Source organism: Sciurus vulgaris (genome assembly GCF_902686455.1).
Source record: "Sciurus vulgaris genome assembly, chromosome: 17".
In the NCBI taxonomy this organism is placed as follows: Eukaryota; Metazoa; Chordata; class Mammalia; order Rodentia; family Sciuridae; genus Sciurus; species Sciurus vulgaris.
In genome coordinates, this window is record NC_136478.1 from 13,058,605 (window position 1) to 13,082,899 (window position 24,295).

Sequence of the window (24,295 nt, forward strand, 5' to 3'; positions counted from 1 at the left end):
TGTTCCAGTTTCCAGTCCAGAGTTTCTGTATTCTTGTAGATAGTGAGTAGAAGGACAGATAACTAGGGTCATGACAGGAAGAGTGCTAACCTTGCTTCCCCCATGGTTGGGGAGGAGAAGAGGAAGGAGAGGAAGGGGGAAAATGTCAACCAGTGGTTGAGCCGCAACTTTTATACTCAAAGCATGAAGTGGATCCCCCTTTACACGAAAGGGATCCCTGTTACAGTCTAAGTCCTATATGTGTTAATTAATCCCCACAGCCAGCTGGATGAAGATACTATTACTCTCCCATACCACAGATAAGGAAACTGAGGCACAGAGAAGGTAAGAAACATGCCCCAGGTCACACACTAGGAGAGGGAATAGCTGGCTCCTGAGTCTACACTCAGGTCACATGATTTCGCTCTTCCTTGTTATACTAGCTCCTTGGAATCTCACAGACCCATCCATCCTTTCTGTTCCTGCTGCATCTCTTTTTAAGCGTCACTACCACATCTTCCCTGGGTGACTGACCTCCCTGACTCTGGAACAGCACCTCCACTCCCAGCTCAGCCTGCACACCCTGGCCATTCTCCACCCTGCAGCCAGAGTGACCTTTCTAAAGGGCAGGTCTGGTTGTGCCATTTCCATCCTAATGTCTTGAATCCAGAATACTCTTAGAGCTCCTAACCATGGCATTCATCCCTGAAACCTGCCCTTCTTGCACTTTATGCTCAAACTGGGGTCTGGAATGTGCCATGTGCTCATACACTTGGGATGCTTTTACCAGTGCCCCTCCCCACCACACCTCAGCTGATTCCCACTGGCCTTTCTGGAGTCGGATATAACCTTTCTGGACTCAAAAGTCCCCTCTTATGGAAAGCCTTCCCTAAGTCCCCAAGGTTGCCCCTTCTTTGTGCTTCTTTATTCATCTCCTCCTCACTGGACTGGAAGTGGCTTGAGGACAGGAACTTTGTATTTTCCATTCCTGTACTCCCAGCACCCAGTACCAGTACAAGACCTCATACACATGCTGATTTAACAAATGTATTCAATTAATTAATCCATAAAATGACTTTCCACAGTACCTAATTGTGCCAGGCTATTTTATATCTCTATACCTTTATACATGCTTTTCCTTTCTCACATCCCAGTCCCCATCTGCCTAGCAAGATTCTACTCATCCTGTAGGACCCATCTCAAGGATCCCAGAAGCAAGACTTTCTCTGGTGCATTTAAAGAGTACCAGTTGCTCCTTTGCACATACCTCTATTGAGTGCCCTAAATTTTGCACTGTATTGCAATTATTTGCTTATGAGCCTATTTCTACCTCCAGAAGATAAACTTCTTGACTGTCGGGACCATGTGTCATTGGCATAAAAAGGGGGCTTAGTAAATAATTGTTGAATTGGATAATTATTAAATTGTACTTATCAAAGAGAATTTTTACTGGGTCAAACATTTATCAGAGGAACTGTTTCCTTCATTTGCTTTTTTTTTTCAATATTTAAACGTCAACCTCCAACATCTAGTGTTTCAAGTATCCATGACCTAGTATATTCTTTCAGAGAATACAGAACATACAGGGAAATGTCCTCTCAACGAAGTCTTAGTAAGGATAACCAGGTAGGATGGGATTTGCCATTAAAGCTCTGCCTTAATATATTTGCATCACTGAATTCTCTTTTTTTAAATGTTTGAGAATAAATACTCTTAGGCAAAAAAATTGTTGTCAGTAGGGAATTGTGATCTGTTCACCTTTAGAAACTCATAAGGGAAAATTGTGTTAAAAGAGTTAAAATTCAGAGTGGGACTGATGCTTTTTTTCTTCTACCATCTTCCATTCCCAATCCTCCCCTTCTTTGCAGAAAAACCAAGACAACACCCCCTATACGCAAAATGATATATTTGCTTTCAGCTAAATCTCAGAAAAACAAAATTTCTTTCTACCCAGCGAACAATGGGTAAAATGTAAAAAAAAATCTCAAAGAAATTCAATGCCAAACGTGGAACTTCGTATTTATACATGCATTTCAGTAGCCTATATACCTTTAATACATTTAACTAAATATAAACTTTGATTGATGAAATGCTATTCTCTTGTTTAAAAATGTTTTATTTTCAGAAAGAACTTTCAGCAATAATAAACCAAAACCCTGAGAAAGTATCTTGTTTCAACTAGGACCAAAGATTTTGGAATCATAAGACCTGGTTTAATCTTCCTGAGCTTTGATTTCCTCATCTGAATAATGGTAATAATAATAGAGAGCCTACCCTAAACAGTTATACAACAAATTAACCCAAAACTTACTGGCTAAAAACCACAATGTTTAAATAATAAATTAAAAATGTTATTCAAAACTTTGGAAGAAGTTTGGGTGATTCTACCTTGGGGTCTCTCATGTTAAAGTCAAAAGTGGCAGTCAGGGCTGCAGTTTCTGAAGGATTGACTAGTGTTGGAAAGTCCTCCAAGGTGGCTCACTCACAAGGTTAGCAAGTTGGTCCTGGCTGTTGGTGGGAGGGCTCAGTTCTTCCCCTCAGGATCCTCTCAATAGGACTGCTTGGGTGCCTTCAAAGTGTAATGACTGGCTACCTCCAGAGTAAGCAACCCAAGAGACCAAAGAAGTTGCAATGTCCCTTTGTCTCAGAAATCACACACTGTCATTTACACAACATCTATTGGTCACACAAATCATCCCAATTCAATGAGGAAGAGGTCACACAAGGATGTAAGTGCCACAAGTGAGGATAACTGGGGACCATCTTAGAAACCTTCTACCACATCCACCTTAGACCTTTATCATGAAGACTGAATGAGACAGTATCTATAAAGTATTTCACTTTGCATAGTACCTGATATAAAATTGTTCTTGGTGTTATCATTAGCATAAAATTTGGTTCAAATCACCACCACCAAACAACAAAAATTAAGAGAAGGGAATTCCATTCAATTAACCTTGCTTGCTGGAAGTAACTGAGTATATAAACCTTCACACATCTTTAACTTCTGCTACGGTGGGGACAGAGGCTATTATACTTTGGAATGCTGAACAGCATTTTATCAAGAAAATGTCAAATTAAAAATAAGGAAAATACTCAAGTCAATACAACTTGACTTTTGTTGTCAATGGTGGTGGTGGGATTCTCCAGGCACTTGCTGAGTAAAAAGATTGATCTTCATTTTATAATCCTGCTTCATCTTCTGGTTTTCTACTATCTCTAAAGCTGTTATGCTCCTTCACTTTCTATTTGTTTGATCTCTTTTATATTGGATTACTTCAGATTTCATAGGTTTCACATTGGCCTCTGCTCTCTTCCCCTTGAAATACTTCTTAAAAACAACGTGTCTCTGCAGGATGTGTGACTTCTTATATCTGAGGTAGATCAAAAACAGACATATTTCAGAAAGAATCCTCTTATTTGACCCATGTCGAAGAAAAGGAAATTCAGACGTACAAGGAAAAGTAACTTTCCCAAGGTCTTAAATTACAAAAAGAATTCCTTCTCCATAGGAAATATCAAGTGATAGAAACTTGTTGAAGTTGTAGGAGCTATCAGGCCTGACACAGACAGGGGGAAGACAGAGAGCCAACTAAGAGTCACATGGGAAGAAGGTGACAACAGGAACAGCAAGAGTCACAGCTGCGAAAGGTGCTTATTATGGTTTGTGAGCCCCAATTCATATCATTTTTCTGACTGTTACCAAGAATTATAGTATTATAGTTCCAAAGTAGATTTTCTCACATGGAATTTCAATGATCTTATCTTTCAATTTAATATAGAGTAGATGCCATAGTTAACTTTATGTGTCAACTTGTCTGGATCATAGGATGCCCGGATATATGGCTTAACGTTATTTCTGAGGGTGTCTCTGTGGCTGTTTCTAGAGGAGATTAGCATTTGAACTGGTGGACTATGTAGAGTGTATAGACCTTCTCAATGTGAGTGGACAGCAGCTGATTTATTGAAGGTCTAAACAGAGTAAAAAAGGTGGAAAAAGAGAGAGTTCGCCCTCTCCTTAGCTGCTTGAGCTGGGACATCAGTCTTCCCTTGCCATAGGAGTTCCTGGTTTTTAGGTCTTCAGATGTGGGCTGGAATCTACACCATCACCTTTCCAATGCTCAGTCTTCCTGGTCTCTACCTTGCAGATGGCAGATTGTGGGACTGCTCAGCTTCCATAATCCCATGAGTCAACATCTTAGAGTAAATCTCTTCCTAGATGTAGATAACAGTAAAGTTATATAGATATGCTATTGTTTCTCTTGCCCTACTTGTCGCTGGCTCTTTGTGGTACAAAATCGGTGGATATTTGTCACCGCTTGCAGCAACAACTTGCACAGGTCTTATGGGTGGTGGACTGGAAACTGAGCTACTTCTATCTTTCTCTTTAGCGCACTGCTTTCCCACTTGTTTGTTTATAGAGGACAGAAGAAATGAGGTTTACTTGCTTTGAGAGGAGAGAGAGAGACTTTGTTTATCAGAGAGAAAGAGAGACTTTGCTTAAGAGAGAGACTTTGAGAGGACAGGCTTTGCTTAGAGCTTAGAGGAAGAGAAACTTGCTACGCCTCACTTAAGGTCTGGTGCGTCCTGCATCCTGTGAACTAAGGGTACGTCTACTTAAGGTGGTTTAGTGATGCATCTCAGTTCTCCGTTCTGCAATCTGCCTTCTGCCGCTGCCTGCTAGCTGCTGTGCCGCTTTTCCCTACTAGCTGCTGTGGCGCTGTCTCACTCCACCTACGCTTATATCACCTCCAGGAGGCGGAGAGCAGGGCCACGCCTCTTATGCAAAGATTAGGCCAGATGCTCGGAGCAGGCACAATTAGGAGTGCTCGAGAACACATGCGCATACATTGTGTGCGTGGACGATAATTCACCTGAGTGTGCTTATGTCAATTAACCTCCTCGCTGCTGATGTGATCAGGTGCTGCCCTGGCACAGTCAACATGGCACCGCCCCTAACACTACTCAACACTAGTACTGTAGAGTATTCACTATGTGTGAGGCACTGTATTAATTGTAAGTAGAATCATACTATTTTTGAAGAGTAAAGCTGAAACTTAATGATATGGCTATTACCATATGGTAATAAGCATCCAGAAATCTAACTGGATTTTGACCTTGACTACTTATGTGCTCACATTCAGGCTTGGCTCACATCTGTAAATGAAAAATCACCACTAAAACTTGATTGACAAAGTGATAAATTCTGATTTTCATTTCAATGAGATGGATAAAAGATAAATAACTCTTAAACAATTTTATCGTGAAATATAATATACCTACAGAATAGTATCTAACAAATGTACAGTTTAATTAATTATTATAAAGTAGTCCCCAGTGTAATAACTGCCCAAGCTAAGAAACAGAACACTGCCAGCACCTGGAGAGCCCCTTGTGCCCTTTCCCCTCACTATGCCCTTTCTCCCCACTGAAGGCAACCACTGTCCTCACCTTCATAGACTCACTTCCTTGATTCCCTTTCATGATGTAAGCATGCATCCCTGAACATTACAGTTTTGCCTGGTATTTAATATTTAGAAGACTGAAGTCACACAGTTCATATTCTTCTGTGTCTAGTTTCTGCTACTCTGTACATCTATTTTGTTGACTGCAGCTATAATCTGTTCATTTTAAATTATGAATAACAGTCCACTATCTGAACATACTGCAATTTATTTATCTGTTCTACCACTGATTAACATTTGGGTTGTTGCCAACTTGAGTTTTGTGACTCTCTCCGTGCACAAAGGCAAACAGAGCATATATCTGGGCAAGGAACTGACAGATCGGAGGGTATGTGCAGGACAGTGCTCTGGGTGGCCTTGGACTGACTCAGTTCTCTCCACTTTTTCACTTGTAGTCCTCAAGAATAACCATTGAGTATTCTGAGAAAGCAGTCCTGAGACAGGGAGGGAGTGGATGGAACAGCCTGCACTCTGTTCCAGTACCTCCTAAAACAGGATGTCCTTCAGTGCTTTAGCCCAGAAACTCATGTGATCCTGGTGTATAACACCCAGGGTGGGCTGCTTTACAGGTCCCTCATCTGTGATGCAAGATCAGATTTCATCTACTCTGGGCATATTTCCTGAGCCTAGGGGAAATTGATTGGCAATGAATCCTAGGCTTCTGCTGAACCCTGATGCCTATCCGTAAGTAATAAACTCACTTCTTATAACTTGTTAAGTGAGTAGCCACTGCACAAGAGAAAATGCTTCACAGTATGCATATCTCAAACTATGGTAGACGATGCTAAACAGTTTTCCAAGGTGGCTGTATCTGTTTATAATCCCACCAACAGTATTCAAGTATTCAGCATTCTCAATCTTGCAAACAGTTGGCTATTAGTGTCTAATTTTAGCTAGTTATGCTTTTAATTGCATTTCTCTGATTATTAATGAGACCAAGTATATTTTTACATTTCTATTCGGGTATCTCCTTTGGTGAAATGTACAACTCTCCAGACTTTTTACTGTTGGGTTGTCTTTTTTCTTACTGACTTGTGGAAGTCCTTTATATGTTCTGGATAGAAACCCCTTGTCAGTTATGTGGTTTTGTAAATATCTTTGCTCATTTTATAGCTTATTTTTGCATTTCAAGTGGCTTTGTGGACCTACTTCCAATTTATCCCTACTCCTTTGAGTCAGTTCCTTTAAGTTCAAACCCAAACATGAGGGGATATATCAGGCCCCCTCTGTCCTTGGCAGGCCCTGATCTTAGACAGGTCTCAGTTGAAACATCACTTAATCAAGAAAGTTGGTCTTGACATCCCAGAAGTCTCACTGTTGCACATTCTCAAAGCAATGTACTTTTCACATACTTACTCCTTTTTTGTATCCAATTAGATTTTATATCTGTCTTCCTCATCAAAAGGCAAGTTCCATAAGGTCAGAGATCTCAACATCTTGTTTATCCCTGGGTAGGTGCCTAGCTTGGTGATTGGCATGGAGTCACTAAACATTTGTTGAATGATTAAAATGGCAGCTGAATTACTCTTCATTACATTTTTTAATTAAAAATCATAAATTTACATAGGGCAATGTTGTTTGATTCATTCTGTTATTTTTTCCCTTCCCCCCACCACTCCACTCCTCTTTTCCCTCTATACAGTCCTTCCTTCCTCCATTCTTACCACCCTCCTTATACCTAACCCTAAACCTAACCCTAACCCTAACGCTACCTAACCCCCTCCTACTCCTCATTATATGTCCTCATCCACTTATCAGCGAGATCATTTGTCCTTTAGTTTTTTGAAATTGGCTTATCTCACTTAGCATGATATTCTCCAATTTCATCCATTTCCCTGCAAATGCCATTTTATCATTCTTCATGGTGGAGTAATATTCCATTGTATATATATGCCACAGTTTCTTTATCCATTCATCAACTGAAGGGCATCTAGGTTGGTTCCACAATCTGGCTATGGTGAATTGAGCAGCTATGAACATTGATATGGCTGTATCTCTGTAGTATGCTGACTTTAAGTCCTTTGGATATAGGCCAAGGAGTGAGATAGCTGGGTCAAATGGTGGTTCCATTCCAAGCTTTCTGAGGAATCTCCATACTGCTTTCCAGAGTGGCTGCACTAATTTGCAGCCCCACCAGCAATGTATGAATGTACCTTTTTCCCCACATCCTCGCCAACACCTTTTGTTGCTTGTGTTCTTGATAATCACCATTCTAGTTGGGGTGAGATGAAATCTTAGGGTGGTTTTGATTTGCATTTCTCTTATTACTAAAGGTGGTGAACATTTTTTCATATATCTGTTGATTGCTTGTACATCTTCTGTGAAGTGTCTGTTCATTTCTGTAGCCCATTTGTTGATTGGATTATTTGTATTCTTGGTGTAGAGTTTTTTGAGTTCTTTATAGATTCTGGAAATTAGCGCTCTATCTGAAGTATGATTGGCAAAGATATTCTCCCACTCTGTAGGTTCTCTCTTCACATTACTGATAGTTTCCTCTGCTGAGAGAAAGCTTTTCAGTTTGAATCTATCCCAGTTGTTGATTCTTGCTTTTATTTCTTGTGCTATGGGAGTCCTGTTGAGGAAGTCTGATCCTAGGCCGACATGTTGAAGATTTGGACCTACTTTTTCTTCTATAAGATGCATGGTCTCTGGTCTGATTCCAAGGTCCTTGATCCATTTTGAGTTTAGTTTTGTGCAGGGTGAGAGATAGGGGTTTAATTTCATTCTGCTATATATGGATTTCCAGTTTTCCCAGCACTATTTGTTGAACAGGCTATCTTTTCTCCATTGCATATTTTTTGGCACCTTTGTCTAGTATGAGAAAATTGTATTTATTTGGGTTTGTGTCCATGTCCTCTATTCTGTACCATTGATCTACCTGTCTATTTTGGTACCAATACCATGCCATTTTTGTTACTATTGCTTTGTAATAGAGTTGAAGATCTGGTATTGCAATACCCCCTGCTTCGCTCTTTCTACTGAGGATTGTTTTAGCTATTCTGGGTTTCTTATTCTTCCAGATGAATTTCATGATTGCTTTCTCTATTTCTGTAAGGTACATCATTGGGATTTTAATTGGAATTGCATTGAATCTGTGTAGCACTTTAGGTAGTATGGCCATTTTGACAATATTAATTCTGCCTATCCAAGAACATGGGAGATCTTTCCATCTTCTAAGGTTTTCTTTAATTTCTTTCTTTAGTATTCTGTAGTTCTTATTGTAGAGGTCTTTCACCTCTTTTGTGAGATTGATTCCCAAGTATTTTATTTTTTTCGATGATATTGTGAATGGGGTAGTTTTCCTAACTTCTCTTTCTGAAGATTCATCACTTATGTATAAAAATGCATTGGATTTATGAGCATTGATCTTGTAACCTGCTACGTTACTGAATTCACTTATGAGTTCTAAGAGTTTTCTGGTGGAATTTCCAGGTTCCTCTAAATATATAATCATGTCATCAGTGAAAAGGGATAGTTTGAGTTCTTCTTTTCCAATTCATATCCCTTTAATTTCTTTGATTTGTCTAATTGCTCTGGCTAGAGTCTCAAGAATGATGTTGAATAGAAGTGGTGAAAGAGGGCATCCCTGCCTTGTTCCAGTTTTTAGGGGGAATGCTTTCAGTTTTTCACCATTTAGAATGATATTAGCCATGGGCTTAGCATAAATGGCCTTTACAATGTTAAGGAATGTTCCCACTACCCCAATTTTTTCTAGTGTTTTGAGCATGAAGGGATGTTGTATGAACGAGGAAATATCACAGCAGACATGAGTGAAATATAAAACATAATTAGAAGCTATTTTGAAAATCCATACTCCAACAAAACAGAAAACCTTGAAGACATCAACAAGTTTCTAAAGACATATGAATTACCTAAACTGAACAAGGAGGATATACACAACTTAAATAAATCAATTTCAAGCAATGAAATAGAAGAGGTCATCAAAAGCCTACCAACAAAGAAAAGTCTGGGACCAGCTGGGTTCTCAGCCGAGTTCTCCAAAACCTTTAAAGAAGAGCTCATTCCAATACTTCTCATAGTATTCCATAAAAGAGAAGAGGAGGGAACCCTCCCAAACTCATGCTATGAAGCCAATATCACCCTGATACCTAAACCAGACAGAGACACATCAAGGAAAGAAAGTTTCAGACCAATATCCTTAATGAACATCAATGCAAAAATTCTCAACAAAATTTTAGCAAATCGCATACAAAAATATATTAAAAAGATAGTGCACCACGATAAAGTGGGGTTTATCCCAGAGATGTGAGGTTGGTTCAACATCCGGAAATCAATAAATGTCATTCACCATATCAACAGACTTAAAGTTAAGAATCACATGATTATTTCAATAGATGCAGAAAAAGCATTCGATAAAATACAGCATCTCTTCATTACATTTTACTTCTCAAAGATATCTCCATTTTTAAAAGGTCATCTGGCAGATATTTATTGTTTTTCACTGTTCTGCATTCATCTTCCTCCCCCTTTCTGGGAATGAAGCTATGATTTTCCTGAAGGAAACATCTCATCCCTTATTTTCAATCCAGTGGTGGCCCATTATTACACATCACTAGCCATAGTGATTGGTTCAGAGCACCTGACCCAAGTCAAACAAGTCAAAACTAATGAAGCTTAATCCAGATTTAACTGGAACTGCTGCAAAAGAGGCATGCTTGCTTTCGACTCAGGTGCTGAGTAGATGTGGTCTGTGACCTAAACCTGTGGGCAGCCTTTTTGCCCTGCGATGGGCAAGGCTGTCTGAGAAGTCACACAAATGCAAGCAGTGCTGAGAGACTGAGTTCTGACGACATCGCCTGAATCCGTACATCCAGCCAGGGACTTCTGAGTTGTCTGAGTCAATTAAGGTTCTTTGACACAAGTATCATTTGAGCTGTCTGCTGTGACCATAGTCTCTAGACAAAGTGAATTCTTTATACATAATTGTGGTCTGCCTATTATTTGCAATGTATTACCATGGCATGAATAACTTGAATAGGCATCCAGACCATAACTTGCAAAAGCAGTTTTTGATGTTCTTGTTCTATTTGTCAAATATGCTAATTTAAATATGGTAGACAGGCTATTTTAAAGCCATGTTTGCCTTACAAAAATATAATAACTTCTATTTTATGTGCTATTGATTCTGTCAGCAGCAGAGTCTGAAAGACTGGTAGGCTTTCAAAAACATGCAGTGAGAATAGCTCTGGTTTCTACAGCTATTGCACATTATGAATGCTCTTTTGGAGTGCTTGATTCAGTTTATACAGACACACACGCACACACCACTCAAGGTTAATCTATTTTATAAACTTCTTATGAATGCTAGGCAATTCATATTATTTTCACTGAAAATTAAATCTACATTAAAGAAGGGATCCTGAAAACACCATTCATCAATAACCACCATTTCTCACCTTGGATCTAACCATGAAATCAATGAGGGCTTACGTATATTTTATATAAACAAAAGATATAATGATCCCTTTCTGCTAAGTTAATAATAAGTAAAGTAAATAAGTTGTAGTCTATCATTTCTTAGTGACTTCTTTGTGCATGAAGTCTAAATAAGAGAAATCTCAGGCATATTCATTTCTTTTTCTAACACTTGAAACAATCCCCAACACAAGTGCTCTTTCATCCAGTTGCTGTGTCAATTCTTCTAATCTATGGAATTTTCTTATGTGAGGAATTATCTTGTCCTATGCCAGAATGAATTCAGTAGATCATTTTTTCAATTTTATTTATCCTACTTGGATTCAATACTGTGTTCTCAATCAGAAATATAATGAACAGCTTTTTCCCCATTTAATAATGTACATGTGGGAAGGATTTCTTGCAGCTGTCCAGTGTAACTCCCTCCTCTTCCTTCTCCTTATGGTAAGAACCTACTGCCCTGTCCAGATGGGTGAGCAGATATGACCAATCAGGGAGTCCTATTCTCCTCTGTGCTGTTGACCTTGGGGGAAAACATGTGACCCTAATAATGCCAGTCGGAATCCTTAGCTTGAGTGATAGCTGGACATTGGGAAAGAGTTTACTCATTGGACTTGCTGGGCTAAAAATGAATTTAAAGCTACTGTCAGTTATCTTCCCCAAAACATAGACAAACTCTGTAGAACAAAGCTAAGCAGAAAAAAGCAGAAGTGTGAGCAGAATGGACACATCTACAAAAGAAAGACTAGTATGAGTGACTATAGCAGGCCCTGAGAGCAGCTCTCCACTTCAAGGCCCTGGGGTCCACAGCGTATCTCTTGTATTGAAGTGGGTTTATTGCTTAAAATCAAGCACTGCCCATGATAAACACTATTATTTATATGTTGCATACATTTATCAGAAATGTAACCACAGAAAACCACTATGCAATAGTGTAAGCTGCTATTTCCAAACAAGCTGAAAAAACTTCATTTCTATTAGGAGAGACTAAGCTTACAGCACTTGCACCTATATACAGAGCAATTAATAATGTGTAGATCAATTAATCTGTGCCAATGATGGCAAGAGTGTTTCACAATACTTTAAAATCTGAAAATTATGAAAAAAAAATCACTGCATATCTGAAAGAGGTAACCCAGGACAGTTAATTCCATACGTAAATTATTCTGCTCTAATGAAGCCCACATTTGAATGTAACTAACACATGGCAGTCTTTGCAGAAGCTCATACAGATCCAAAGATTCCTGGTATTTGGATGTGTGAGTCCAAACTCACAGAATCTGTGCTTAGAAGAAAATATTTCATTTTCAGATTCTAAAGATCTGATGCATAAAGATGTAAAATGGATACATTTTACATGCATTTTCTCAAAGTACTAACAACTTCCTTTGCAAACATTACAAAGTGGTTTTATCTGTTAACCAAAAAAAGAAAAATAGTGCCTGAGAACCAGGTTTCCTTCCACAGAAGATATCTAGAATCCCTCTAATAAAGCTGGTTGTACACATGAGAGCAAAGTTGGATTTACTCACTGACCCAGCCATGGTGCCCGCTGACATCAGTAAAGAAGAGACCAGTGCTTTCATCTGCCTCACCAGTCATTAGGGATGTGGCAATTCCCCAAAGAGAGTGAACAGTGAGCTTCAGTGACCCTCATCAATCGAGAGTTTCAACCCTGATCACTGGTTTGTACATCCTCACTAGTAGCTACTTGTTAAGTGCTGCATGTCTACCTGTTATTAAAATGTCAAATGCAATTCCTTTAATTTCTATTGGATGGCTGTCATAACAGAATTCAGTAATGAAAACTAGTGACAGAGATTTTTTATATACTATAACACTGTATTTGAGCTGTCTGGCACATAACAGGATCATATTTCTTCTTTCAGTTATATTGGTAAATACTGACTAGGAAATTCTTAGTGCGTCACTTTCACAGGGTTTAGACAGATTATGATTAAAAACATGAAAAATATTTGTATCTAGCCGACTTCTGTAATAAGCACAATAATAAGATCTCTTCTAAAATTAAAGAGGACTTCCATTCCCAAGAATGGCAAATTCACTGGACCAACCACCCACTTGAATGCAACTAAGAGTCCTAGGTGAAAAAATCTAATCTTAAAAGCATTAAAGGGCTGTCAAGATAGTGAGAAATTGTCAGACCAAACCCTTAAGGAAACTGAGCACCAGAGAAGTAAGCAAAGCTCTAGAACAGCACAGCTGCTTCTGCCCTGGGGGCACTTGCTAGTCCAGAAAAAAATGGGGCTTGGATTTTGGTGGCTTCGCTGGGCAAAGCTGTAGAAGTCAATGATCAAGGCCTGCTCAAGATGGGAAGTGTAACGAGAGGCTTGCTGTACCTTAGGCCAGGACCCAGAATTAAGGTTGGCCATCACCAACCCCAGCAAGCCACAGTGAAGCCTGCCATGGTGCTGAGCAGAAAGAGAGTAAAAAGAAACACAGAGAAATGCTCAGAGAGTTGGGTTTACTTCTGACTCAAATTTTCAGTGAAATCCATACCACTTAAATTGTCCAGAGAGTTTCAAGCCACGATCTAGGTTTAGGGTAGTCCCAGACTACTGAGGGGCCTGGAGCAAGCAAATATAAATCTTCTATGAAGGAAGTCATCATTGTCCCAGACCTCAGAGAGTAAGAAGCCTTCCATACACATTTCAAGGACAATGGGGAGCACCCAGTCAGAAATAAGCAAACACAAGACCACAAGACAGGAGGCACAAAACTGGCAGACACTCGAGATGGTAGAAACACTGTCAAAGGTTTAATTTACAGGACTTATTAGACAGAGACTATATAAAGTTACACGCACTAAGGGCTTGACACAAGTTTGACAGTTACCATATGCAGGGCACAGGAATCTACAGAAAAAATTATATAGCAATTCTGTAAAACAACTGGACTCTTCCAAAATATCAATGTCTTGGAAACCAAAAACCTGCAATAATCCAAAAGAGGAACAGGAGGACTGTTCTATACTGAAGGGGACTTAAAAAGCTTAACTACTCCATGCTGTATGTAATCCTTGACTGGATCCTTAATATTATTTTCAAAACATCACATGACCACCACTGGGAAATTGGAGAAATATAAATATGGACTGTACATTAGATACTACTACATCAATTTTAAGTTCATGAACTACAATAACCTCATTGTGGCTCTATAATATTCTTGAACTTCAGAGATATCTTTTAATATGTATAAAGAAATGTCATGATATTTCCCTACTAAAATCATAAACTTACTTTCAAGTGGTTCAAGAAAAAAAAAAGACAAGGAAAAAGAAAACAAAAGTAAATATAGCAAAATGTTAAAATCCAGTAACTTTAAATAAAGGATATATGAATTTTCATTGTGCTTTTATTTCAGTTTTCTTTAGATTTAAAATTTTTAAGCAAAGCATCATAAAGGTAAGTTACATAGCATATTTTTAAAAATTCCAAACACAATACTGAACAATGATAGATACAAAATTCAAATTTAGATATTCTATGTAAGGGTAAATGGCATATTTTAAATGACTGAAAATAAAATTACTTAACAAGAAAATGTATCAGAAGAATTATGCAGGGCAGTTCATGGAGTGAGAAGTAGAGAAGATAAATAAGTGAAGTTAAGAAACATGAAGAAAACCAAAACCAAAGAGAAAGATCATTAAAAGAGTCAGTAAAAGAGACATCTTATCTCCAAAGGAGCCATAGTTAGGTTGAGTGCTAACTTCTCAGTATAAATAATGGAAGCCAAAAGTAGATAGGAAGATGCATTGAAAGGTGCTGAAAGAAAACCCCATTGTCTTTTAATTCTACAACCAGCAAAAAATACCTTTCAAGAGTAAGGGAACATTACAGGCAATTTTGGACAAATCTAGAAAGATTAACCCTAACAAACTCTCACTAAAGAAAAGGCTAGTCAGGTGCAATGGTACACACCTGTAATCCCAGCTACTCACGAGGCTGAGACAGGAAGATCACAAGTTCAAAGCCAGCCTGGGCAACTTAGTGAGATCCTATCTCAAAATTAAAAATAAAAAAAGGGTTGAGGATGTAGTTCAGTGGTAGAGCACCCCATACTTAATCTCATCTAAGAAGAGCATAAAAGTATTTATTAATTTTTATGGGACTACCTCAGTGGTAGAACACTCACCTAGCATGATGAGGCACTGGGTTCAATCCTCAGCACCACATAAAAATAAAATGAAAGTATTGTGTCCACCCACAACTAAAAAATATATATTAAAAAAGTACTTATTAATTTTGGGGTTAGCTAAGTATACATACAGATTGGATTCATAAGGAAGTACTAAATGAACAGGATGGGAATAAGAATGAACAGAGGGAAAAATTGTAAAGCAAAAAGAATAGTTAATACAGTGAAAATATATTGAACTATGTTGAGTTCAACCCAAAAATTTAAAGTTGGATTCATAGTATCAAATCATTGAATGTAGTACACAACACTGACATACTGAAGGAGGAAAATCATGTTAATAATAAAAGATGCAGAAAAAAGTATAAATTGTTATTCATGATCTTTAAAGTTATGAGCAAATTAAAAATTGAAATGACTCCTTCAATCTAAAAATGGGGGAGATCCAAGATGGTGGACTAGAGGGAGGCTGCATTCCTTGTCACTCCATGACTCAGAATTCAAGGAGAGGAAATATTGTTTCTCTGTGAGGCAGTGTTGCTGCCTACCAATCCCCTACAGTTTACCCCCGATTAGTCCACCACAATCACCACCCTCTGCCAGCATATTGCCTGCCTTTTGAGTGCAGATCACTGGTTGCTGAATGCCACCTAATATCTGCCATTTACCCATTTGCCTGCCTCTTACCTACCCATTGCCAACCTTTCACCCACCCATCACCCACTGCCTGATATCCATCTGCTGTTTGCCTGCAGACCACCCACAGACCATCCTCAGATCACCTGCTGCCCACTGTTGCCTTAAATTCTATTGTCACAGTACCCACAGGTTTGGTTACATGTGATCACCACCATCTTGGGACACCAACCAGGGCCTACAGGTTTGCCACTGCCACTGCTGCCATCTCAGGGTGCAGCCACCTCTGGGGACACAGAACAGGACCTGGAGACATATTGGGATAACTGCAGGTCTGACTTCACCTGAGGTTTTTCTGCTGGGTGTGGTAGTAGCTTCCATCTAGCTTCCTCTATGCAGGGTCCCTCCTTTATGTGAGCGCATCCCTGTTGATCTCCCTACAAGCTGAAAGGGCACTGAGATCTTGGGACTACAGCAAGACAGGGCCTGAGGGAGCTGAAGCCCAGGTCCATCAGACTGCAGCTGGGTTTATGTGGGTCAGTCTGTGTCTGGCAAGCCTGTGGAAAGCCAGAGACTAAGGGCAGTTCCCTGGGGGGAGCACAGGTTGAAGAAACTGGAGAAAACTTGGCTCTCTCCATCTCAGTGAGTCCTGAGTGTGCAGGGATGGTAGGAGCCTACTACAACAGGTTGGGAAGACTGGAAGAGGGTGTGAGGGCATCTTGCTATTGGCTCACCCACCCAACCAGTCCGGTACACACTGAACTGGAGCTAACATCAAACTTCAGACAACCCCACCTTTTTGTGGAGAAGGGAAACCAAGAAAATTTTTGAAAGTCAACAAAAGCGTTCATTCAATTTTCCATTGAGATTTTCCTGTCTTTTTCACCACTTAAGTATAGAAATGCATTTGATTTATGGGTATTGATTTTATATCCTGCTACTTTGCTGAATTCAATTATGAGTTCTACAAGTTTTCTGGTGGAATTTTTTGGATCTTCTAAATACAGAGTCATGTCATTAGAAAATAGAGATGTATTCCCAGTCATTTTGGTTTTTAACTTGATTTAGTTTCTCCTTTGATTGACCATTCCTTTAGTGTAGGTCCTCCCTTTGTTGATTTTCATTGGATTTTTTTTTAGGGAAACAGGATAAGATATTGGAGAGATCTGCTCTATCGGACATCAACACTTATTATAATGCCAAGACTGGGTCAGGAAATAGGCAAGATCAGTCAGAAATGCCTGGTCCCACCTTTGAGTAAGAAAAGTACCAAAGACTGTGCAAAACAAAAAGGCATAAAGACCAACCTCAAGGGCTCTGCCATTGGCCAAAGATAGGAACATCAAATGTATACAAATCCATTACCTCATAATGAAACTAAACTCATTAGTCATTTTTGAAGGTCACTAGAGCACTGACATATTATTCTAGAGATAGGTAGATGGAATAGTCATGAATTTGTCATTCCTGTCCTGTATGAATGTGTGTAACAGTAGCAAAATAGTAAATTAGGAAAAAAATTGCTTCTGTATAGAAAAAGTCTGGCTGATGATCACACAAGAAATGATAGCATTGGGAAATCATCACATGGTCAACCCCCTACTGGAAGGATTTAAAGCCCTATACCAAAACTATTAGGTGAAGCCTTGATGAAGAAAATGATAATCAATTGATGAGGCTGACAACACCTGAACCCTATACAATCTTAATATTATTAAAAGAAAAACAAGACCGTCTTCCTCCTCATGTGATGGAATAGGAGGTACACCCCAAGAACTATTGTTTTGAGAAAGGGTCAATCTTGAAATCTGATTAAGCCTTCAGATGTAATTCCAGTTTACATGAAATGTGGAGAAATGTTAAATTACCAATTATACCTCAAGGATATAAAATCAGAATGTGGAAATTCTACAGGATAAGTGACCTGAATTCTTCTACAATTGAAAGAAAAATTATGAAAACAGAAAAAGAGAGAGGGAAAAACCAATGAACTCAAAGAGACGTGCCAACCAAATGTAACATGTGAACCTTATTTTGGAATGCTTTGTATAGCACCAACTGTTGAAAAAATATGAGAAAAAATATGAGAAATGTAAATAATGACTAGAAATTTGACAGTGCTAAGGAATTATTTTTCATTTTTAGGTGTGCTCATGGTCTTGTGGTTGTGTTTTAAAATGGTCCTTAGCTGTTTTAATCTTTGAAGTCGCGTGATAGGACATATGAACACATTATAACACTCTTCTACTTTGGTAAATAGTTAAAATTTTCCATAATAAGTTAAAGACAAAGAAAACTTAAGGGAAATACAAACTAAGTAATTTTGAGACCTTTTAAAATACTGCTTTGAACAAAAGACTATTTTTAAAAAGCAAAAATTTCAGAGACAAGGAAAATGGCACGTGGTTATATTAGATGATATTAAGAAATTACTTTTAATTTTGTAAGAGTACAAATGAAATTTTAATTATTAGAAAATCCTTTCTCATAAAAAGATAGGCAATCTGTAACTTTCCACACAATGCCTGAGCAAAATTTCAAAAGTGGGTAAAGGATGAGGTCAGGACAGAATGAAACCACAATGTCAAAACTGCTCAAGAGGTTATGGGTATGTGGTCATTCAATATTGTCTCCCTGCCCCGTTTTTGTTAATATCAATTCCCTAATTATAGGTGTGGGTCTATATACATTTACATGCAGTGTCAGCACAGGTTTGGACAAATAATGAAAACAACACTCAAAATTTGTAAATACTTGCTTTATGATGGAAGTGAACTAGAACAGTAAGAAAATAATATGCTTTCCAATAAATAATGCTGGGACAACTAGGTATTCATGTAAGAAAAAGTCAGGGTGGCAGGTGGGGCTCCCAGTCCTATCTTATATAAGACACATAATTCCAAGCAAAATGTAAATGTAAGTGGCAAATCAGTAACCAGAAGGTGATTTGGAAGAAAATCTATTTATTAAAGAAAGGATCTCTTAAACATGAGAAGTATTAACTACAAGAGTTCTGATTACATTCAGTTAGAAATTACTATTAAAACTAAAATTATGTTTTATCAAATGACACCATATTTAAAAAAATGAAAGTCAAGCATCAAATGGAAGAAAGTACTTGCAACAAAACTCTAGTGCCAATCAATAAGCTTAAAGAATTCCTACAACACTATGAAAAATCAGATAACCCAATAGGAACAACAATTAAAAAAAAAAAAAGTAAAGACAAGAAAAAACAAGGAACAGGCACTTTACCAGGGAATATCTGAATGGCCAGTAAATATATGAAGTATGCTCAAAGTTATCAAAAATCAGGGAAATGCAATTAAAATCACAACATAACTACATATTTACTAGATGGGCAAAATTTGAGTCTGATAATTGTGAATATGGGCTCTTTTGTGTTGTGAAAGGAAATTGTAACAGTTGCTGGTGGGACGACACCTGAGTAAAACCATATAGAAAGCAAGTTTTCATTATCTAGTAAACCTAAAGACACGTGTGTCCCATGGCCAACAGTTTTGCCTTTGTATACAGTTTGAAGAAATGTAAGCATGCACGTGCTACAGATGCATGAACAAATTTGTCCAGTGTCACTCATGATAGTGAAACATCAGAAACAACTTGTATTTCATCAACATATATAGATTGTGTATTCCTATTACGGAAAATCACAGGTCAATAAAGATGATGCACAGCCAGACCAACCAATGGAAGCATTTTATGTTAAGTTCAAAGAAATGAGCAACACAAAACATGAGTGCATATAGTGTGGTTCAATCTGTATAAAGCTCAGATACAGGAATCACTGGACTGTTTTTAGGGATGCATACAAAATAGTGAAACTATAAAACTACTGAAAGTCAGGATATCAATATCTCTGAGACTGAGAAAGGGGGAAATGTTTATGGGATGTTCGCGTTTTAATCCTGGCTCAGGTAAAGGTTATACCTCATTATAATTATTTGTTAAGTGGTTTATTTATAAGAGTGTGTGTGTGTGTGTGTGTGTGTGTGTGTGTGTGTGTGTGTGTGTGAGAGGGGGGGGAACACATGAGCAAAAGATACCTTTAGATGGGTATGCTATATTTTACAATTAAAACTCTAAGGAGTATTCATTTTAAAGATTAAACATTTCTTAAAACTGAGAAAAACTAAGAAAGCATCTTACCTCAGGACCACCCTGACCTACTTGAGACATGCTGATTCAATAGGTCCACAGTCACTATGTAGGTCCCCAGGCACTATGATTTTCAAATAGGTGTACTGGTTTGGAAAGCCCTGGCTCCTGGACTCCATGGCAGGTTAAAGCATTTGCCCTGGGAGTGCACTGTGATACGACTAGAACCAGCTCATAGTTCCTTCAAGCCCCAGTCCGCGGCCTCTCCTCTATGTCCTTGGGGACTGGATATCCCTTGCCTTTTGTCTCAGTTACTGTCCTACATAGTTCTATAGGCATCAAGCTTACAGATTCAGCACATGAAGTGATAGCAGTAGGTACGTCACTGGACAGATTCCTGTAAATCTCTAATTAGATGATGCTTAAAGTCCAGTGGATTAGCCTTGACCCGTAATTTGACCCACACTAAAATTTGAGATGCTCCTTTCCAGTATTCTTGTTATTCTCTCAATCCATCTGATAAAATACAAGAGTAATATACAATTGCTGGAAATAGTTTCGAACTGTTTAATACACACATTTACCTCAGTTTAAGTCTCACTGAGGCTCCAAGTTGTCATTCTGACAAGTTCATGAATACATGTACGCCTATATTGATGTACCGCTCTCTGAAATGAAGAAACAAAATAATTTGAACGAAGCAGGGACTGCCTTTGTTCCTGGCCAATAATAATGTATCTGCCCTACAGTTGTGTATTAATTATTTTACCCACACAGAAATACCACCACCCACTCATGAATTTCTCTTATGAACAAAACGAAAATCTGAGTGGTGACCTCAAAATGAACTGGTTAAATTTAAGGACTTGTTTTTAAAGATCAGTGTCCTCTGCTGCAAATACAGTTCCTATGCAGATGAGGAGTTGAACCTGCCCTATGGCACTGAGCATAATTAGCCAGCTGCACTCTCATAATAAGGTGCAGATGGTTAATTGCACCAGCAAATAACTGCTTACTTGTGGGCACAAAAGCCTGTACCTAAAATCATTGAAAGTATACTTGGGCCTGTTTACGCTCATGCAAACAAAACAGATTCCCAAGGTTTCATCTGTGAGCCAACCACAGCAGCTCCAAGTCCAGTGCTCTGGGGACAGCATTCACACTGCTGAGGTCGGGAAGGGACCTCTGGTTCAAAAAAGGAACCGTGGGTCACAAAGTCACATTTCAACTGGTGGAATACTTCTTGGGGTGCTGGATCTTTGTTGAAAAAAAAAATCTCCTAATTTGTTACAATAGGAATCAATAAATAAAGTGAGATTTTGGTTTCCCTAGAACCCAAAGTAAATTCTATATTTTTAAAATAAAAACTCTGGGCTGAAGTGTGGATCTTGAATGTCCCTCAAAGAATTATGTGTTAAATAAAGACTTAGTCCCCAGAAAATGGCATTACTGGGAGGTGGGGCCACCTGGGTGGTTTCAGGTGACTGGTGGGGGACATGCACCTGAAGAGGATTATGGAACACCGGACTCTTCCTCTCTCTTGCACATCTTGCCAAGGGCAAACGGGCCTCCTCTGTCATCCATTTCAGCTATGACCACAGACCCAAAGAAATGGGTCATGGACTCAGTCATGGACTGAAACCTCTAAAACTGTGAGCCAAAATATACCTTTCCTCTTCATAAGTTGATTTATCTCAGGTATTTAATACAGTAATGGAAAGCTGATTAACATATCCTGAAATGAAAGAATTTTTTTTTCACAAGAAAATCTGTCAACATTAGTATTCTGAATAAAAAAAAAAAAAAGACAATTTTCCCCTGCTGTTGAGGAATTTAATGCACCACTAGTTGAACTCCTATAATTTAGCCAGTCGTATCATCATATTCAATGATTTTGAGAGACTCTTCCAAAGATCCCATTTTAAAACATATTCTATTAATCCCTGTATGGCAAAAATAGAATTCTGAGAGAAAGTAGAGAAGGGGTAACTACTTCATAAAACCTGTGTTTGTTTGGAAGCCCACTGCCAGCTGCAAAACTCTCAGTTTGGCAAGGGGTCAAGATGACAGGGCTGACAAATGGAATACTAATCTATTGAAATCTACACAGATCCTTTCTTCTGAAGAACCCCCTGGGTTATGTGATTCTGTTCAGTTTAATTGTATGTTGGGGAGGAGAAAAAGCTGCTTGCCGTGGTTTTAATTGCTGAGAACACACTATCTTTTTCGGAACCATCTGTTTAATTGTAATTACAAACAGCGATGTAAAAACAGGATGATTAACAAGTACAAAATTCCCTACCACCAACAGCTCTAACATAGCAAGCCATATTGTAAAAGAGTATGTTGCCTTTTCTCTCTCTGCAATATTTCATGATTTAGCAACTGACAACCTACCATTTATTACAGACTTTCATTCTGGTAGAGCTAAAATTATTAATTAGTATTCTTAGATTACATCCTCCTGTTATTCCTTTTTATTAAACCTTAATTCCTTCTGGTAGTGAAAGGGATTATGTTAGAAATGAAATATGTAAGGGCCCTTTCTCTCCACCTCCCACCAAAATCTTTGAGGTTTCATATAATGCCCATCAACTATAATTAATTACCAGGCACAATCCAAAGCTTTGCAAGACTAATTTTTTGGCTTTCATAAACACAAATTTCTGCCTTCCTGGTTTTGAAATATGCTTACCACACTGTTATTATTTTAAAAGCTACAAGTATTTGGTAAGGGTTTTCAGACATGAATAAAAATAGCTTAACCTTGAAATCTATTTTAATTAGGGATTTTTCAGAGCCACTGCTGCAAATTTGGGTGGATTGTTTATAATAAAAACAAGCATCAACAGCATAGTTGTACAGAACATGGAATTAAGCAAAGTTGTTTAACTTGGGCTTACAATAACAGTTTAAATAAATAAAAACAGACGCAGATGCAGCCAGATCATAATGCAATTAAAGCAACCTTACGTTCAGAACATTTTAGATAGCTTATTAAAGCAAGGAAGTGCCATTTAAAATAAAATATGGGGGATTTATGGACTTCCAGTGAAATTGCAAGAAATTTCCTTAGTCATTTTACACTAATTTTTCTTTAAAGTCAACCAAGTTGACATTGGTACGTGCTTTAAGATGAAGATCACCACATCAACAATATCATACACCTTCCAACAAGCTTTTCAATTAAGTACAGAATGTTTTCTTTAAGTCCACTTTTCCTCCCTACCACCTCTCAAAGGATAAATATGACTCTTTAAAAAAAATTACAGAACCAAAGCACTTTACATTCTCAAAGAAATGAAAAGACTGTATGTTTTTCCAATTAATTGCACTATAGGCATTCTACAATTATCAATTCCTCACTTATCTTCTCTGCCCAACCTGAAATTCTTCCAGCCATGATCCTACAATTATTTTTGCCTTATTTCAAGCCCCAAATCCCATAGAAAGACATTTTGTATGAAGACCAGCCAAATGCTAAGTGCCTCTGCAGTGTTAATGAGGAAACACATCTTGGAGGGTGTTGTTTGAGAGGAAGAGTTTGCCCTAAGGAAAGGCTGCTGCTTCTCACTCTTCAAGATGGTAACTGTGATGGGCTTATTATGGTCCTGTGTGTTCTGAAATGTGCTTATCCTCAGCCAGCAACCTTAGGCTGAGTTCCACTGGGAATCTCATGAAGATGTCCCTGCTCTCCAAAGATGAACCTAAAGTTAGAATCTGGGGGTCCACATACCCAGGGTGGAGAATCTCCACACCTCCTAAGTGCATATCAGTTAAAACCACCTTTCCATACTAGCAGGCTATGTGGGTTTCTCTCAAACTTGAAGAGGGTTTTCAGGTTCTACATGTTTTCTCTGCTAAAGTGGAGAAATGTTCTCAAAACTATTCTCGAAGCTTTAAAAACTATACTACTCATTAATGACAGGTGACTTCCCTCTTCCTGTTGGCTCCATGAAACTTCCTCACACTCAGGCCAGAGGAATTATTGTGCCTCCCCCCAATATCTCTACCTTGCCCTCATAACAAGACATGAAATTAAACAATACTGTCCAAGTGCCATTTTCTGAAGAGCTTTTCAGACAGCATCCATGTTCATATATCCAAATGTAATAAAGAGTAAAATTATTATGCCCACATTACATAAAAACAAATTATTTAAATTTCTAGTCTCAATGTCTACATTCCCCAAGTGTCATTTGCTAAACCTGAATTTTTTCATTTTTGTCACACATGTAGGCAGTCAATACATCCAAATTCATATATATAAGATTTATTCTGAAACTCTCAATAAATAAAGCAATACACAACAATGAATTCCACTGTTATGTATAATTATAAAACACTAATATTTTTTAAAGTTTTATTCTAAAATAAAACAAAATAAATGATTTCACTTTAAATGTTTTCGTAAAAAAAAAGGCAAGAGACAAATTATTAGGAATGGTTAACTCTGAGGAATGAAATTGGGAGAGGGCAGTGAATAAGGAAGCATA

General features: G+C 38.2%; 1 protein-coding gene across 7 annotated transcripts in view; it reads right to left on the bottom strand.

Moving 5' to 3' along the window:
* HYDIN (HYDIN axonemal central pair apparatus protein) overlaps positions 1 to 24,295 on the bottom strand; it is a 427,212-nt gene that overhangs the window by 393,208 nt on the left and 9,709 nt on the right. Inside the window, exon 1 of one of the 7 annotated variants that reach the window (XM_079117077.1) lies at positions 15,867 to 17,652. The exons of 5 other annotated variants lie outside the window; for them this stretch is intronic. The gene's annotated coding sequence lies outside the window, so the exon portion shown is untranslated. Of the gene's footprint in view, positions 1 to 3,090; positions 3,499 to 15,866; positions 17,653 to 24,295 lie in introns of those variants that run through there. One more of the 7 variants, XM_079117079.1, reaches the window with a different exon arrangement.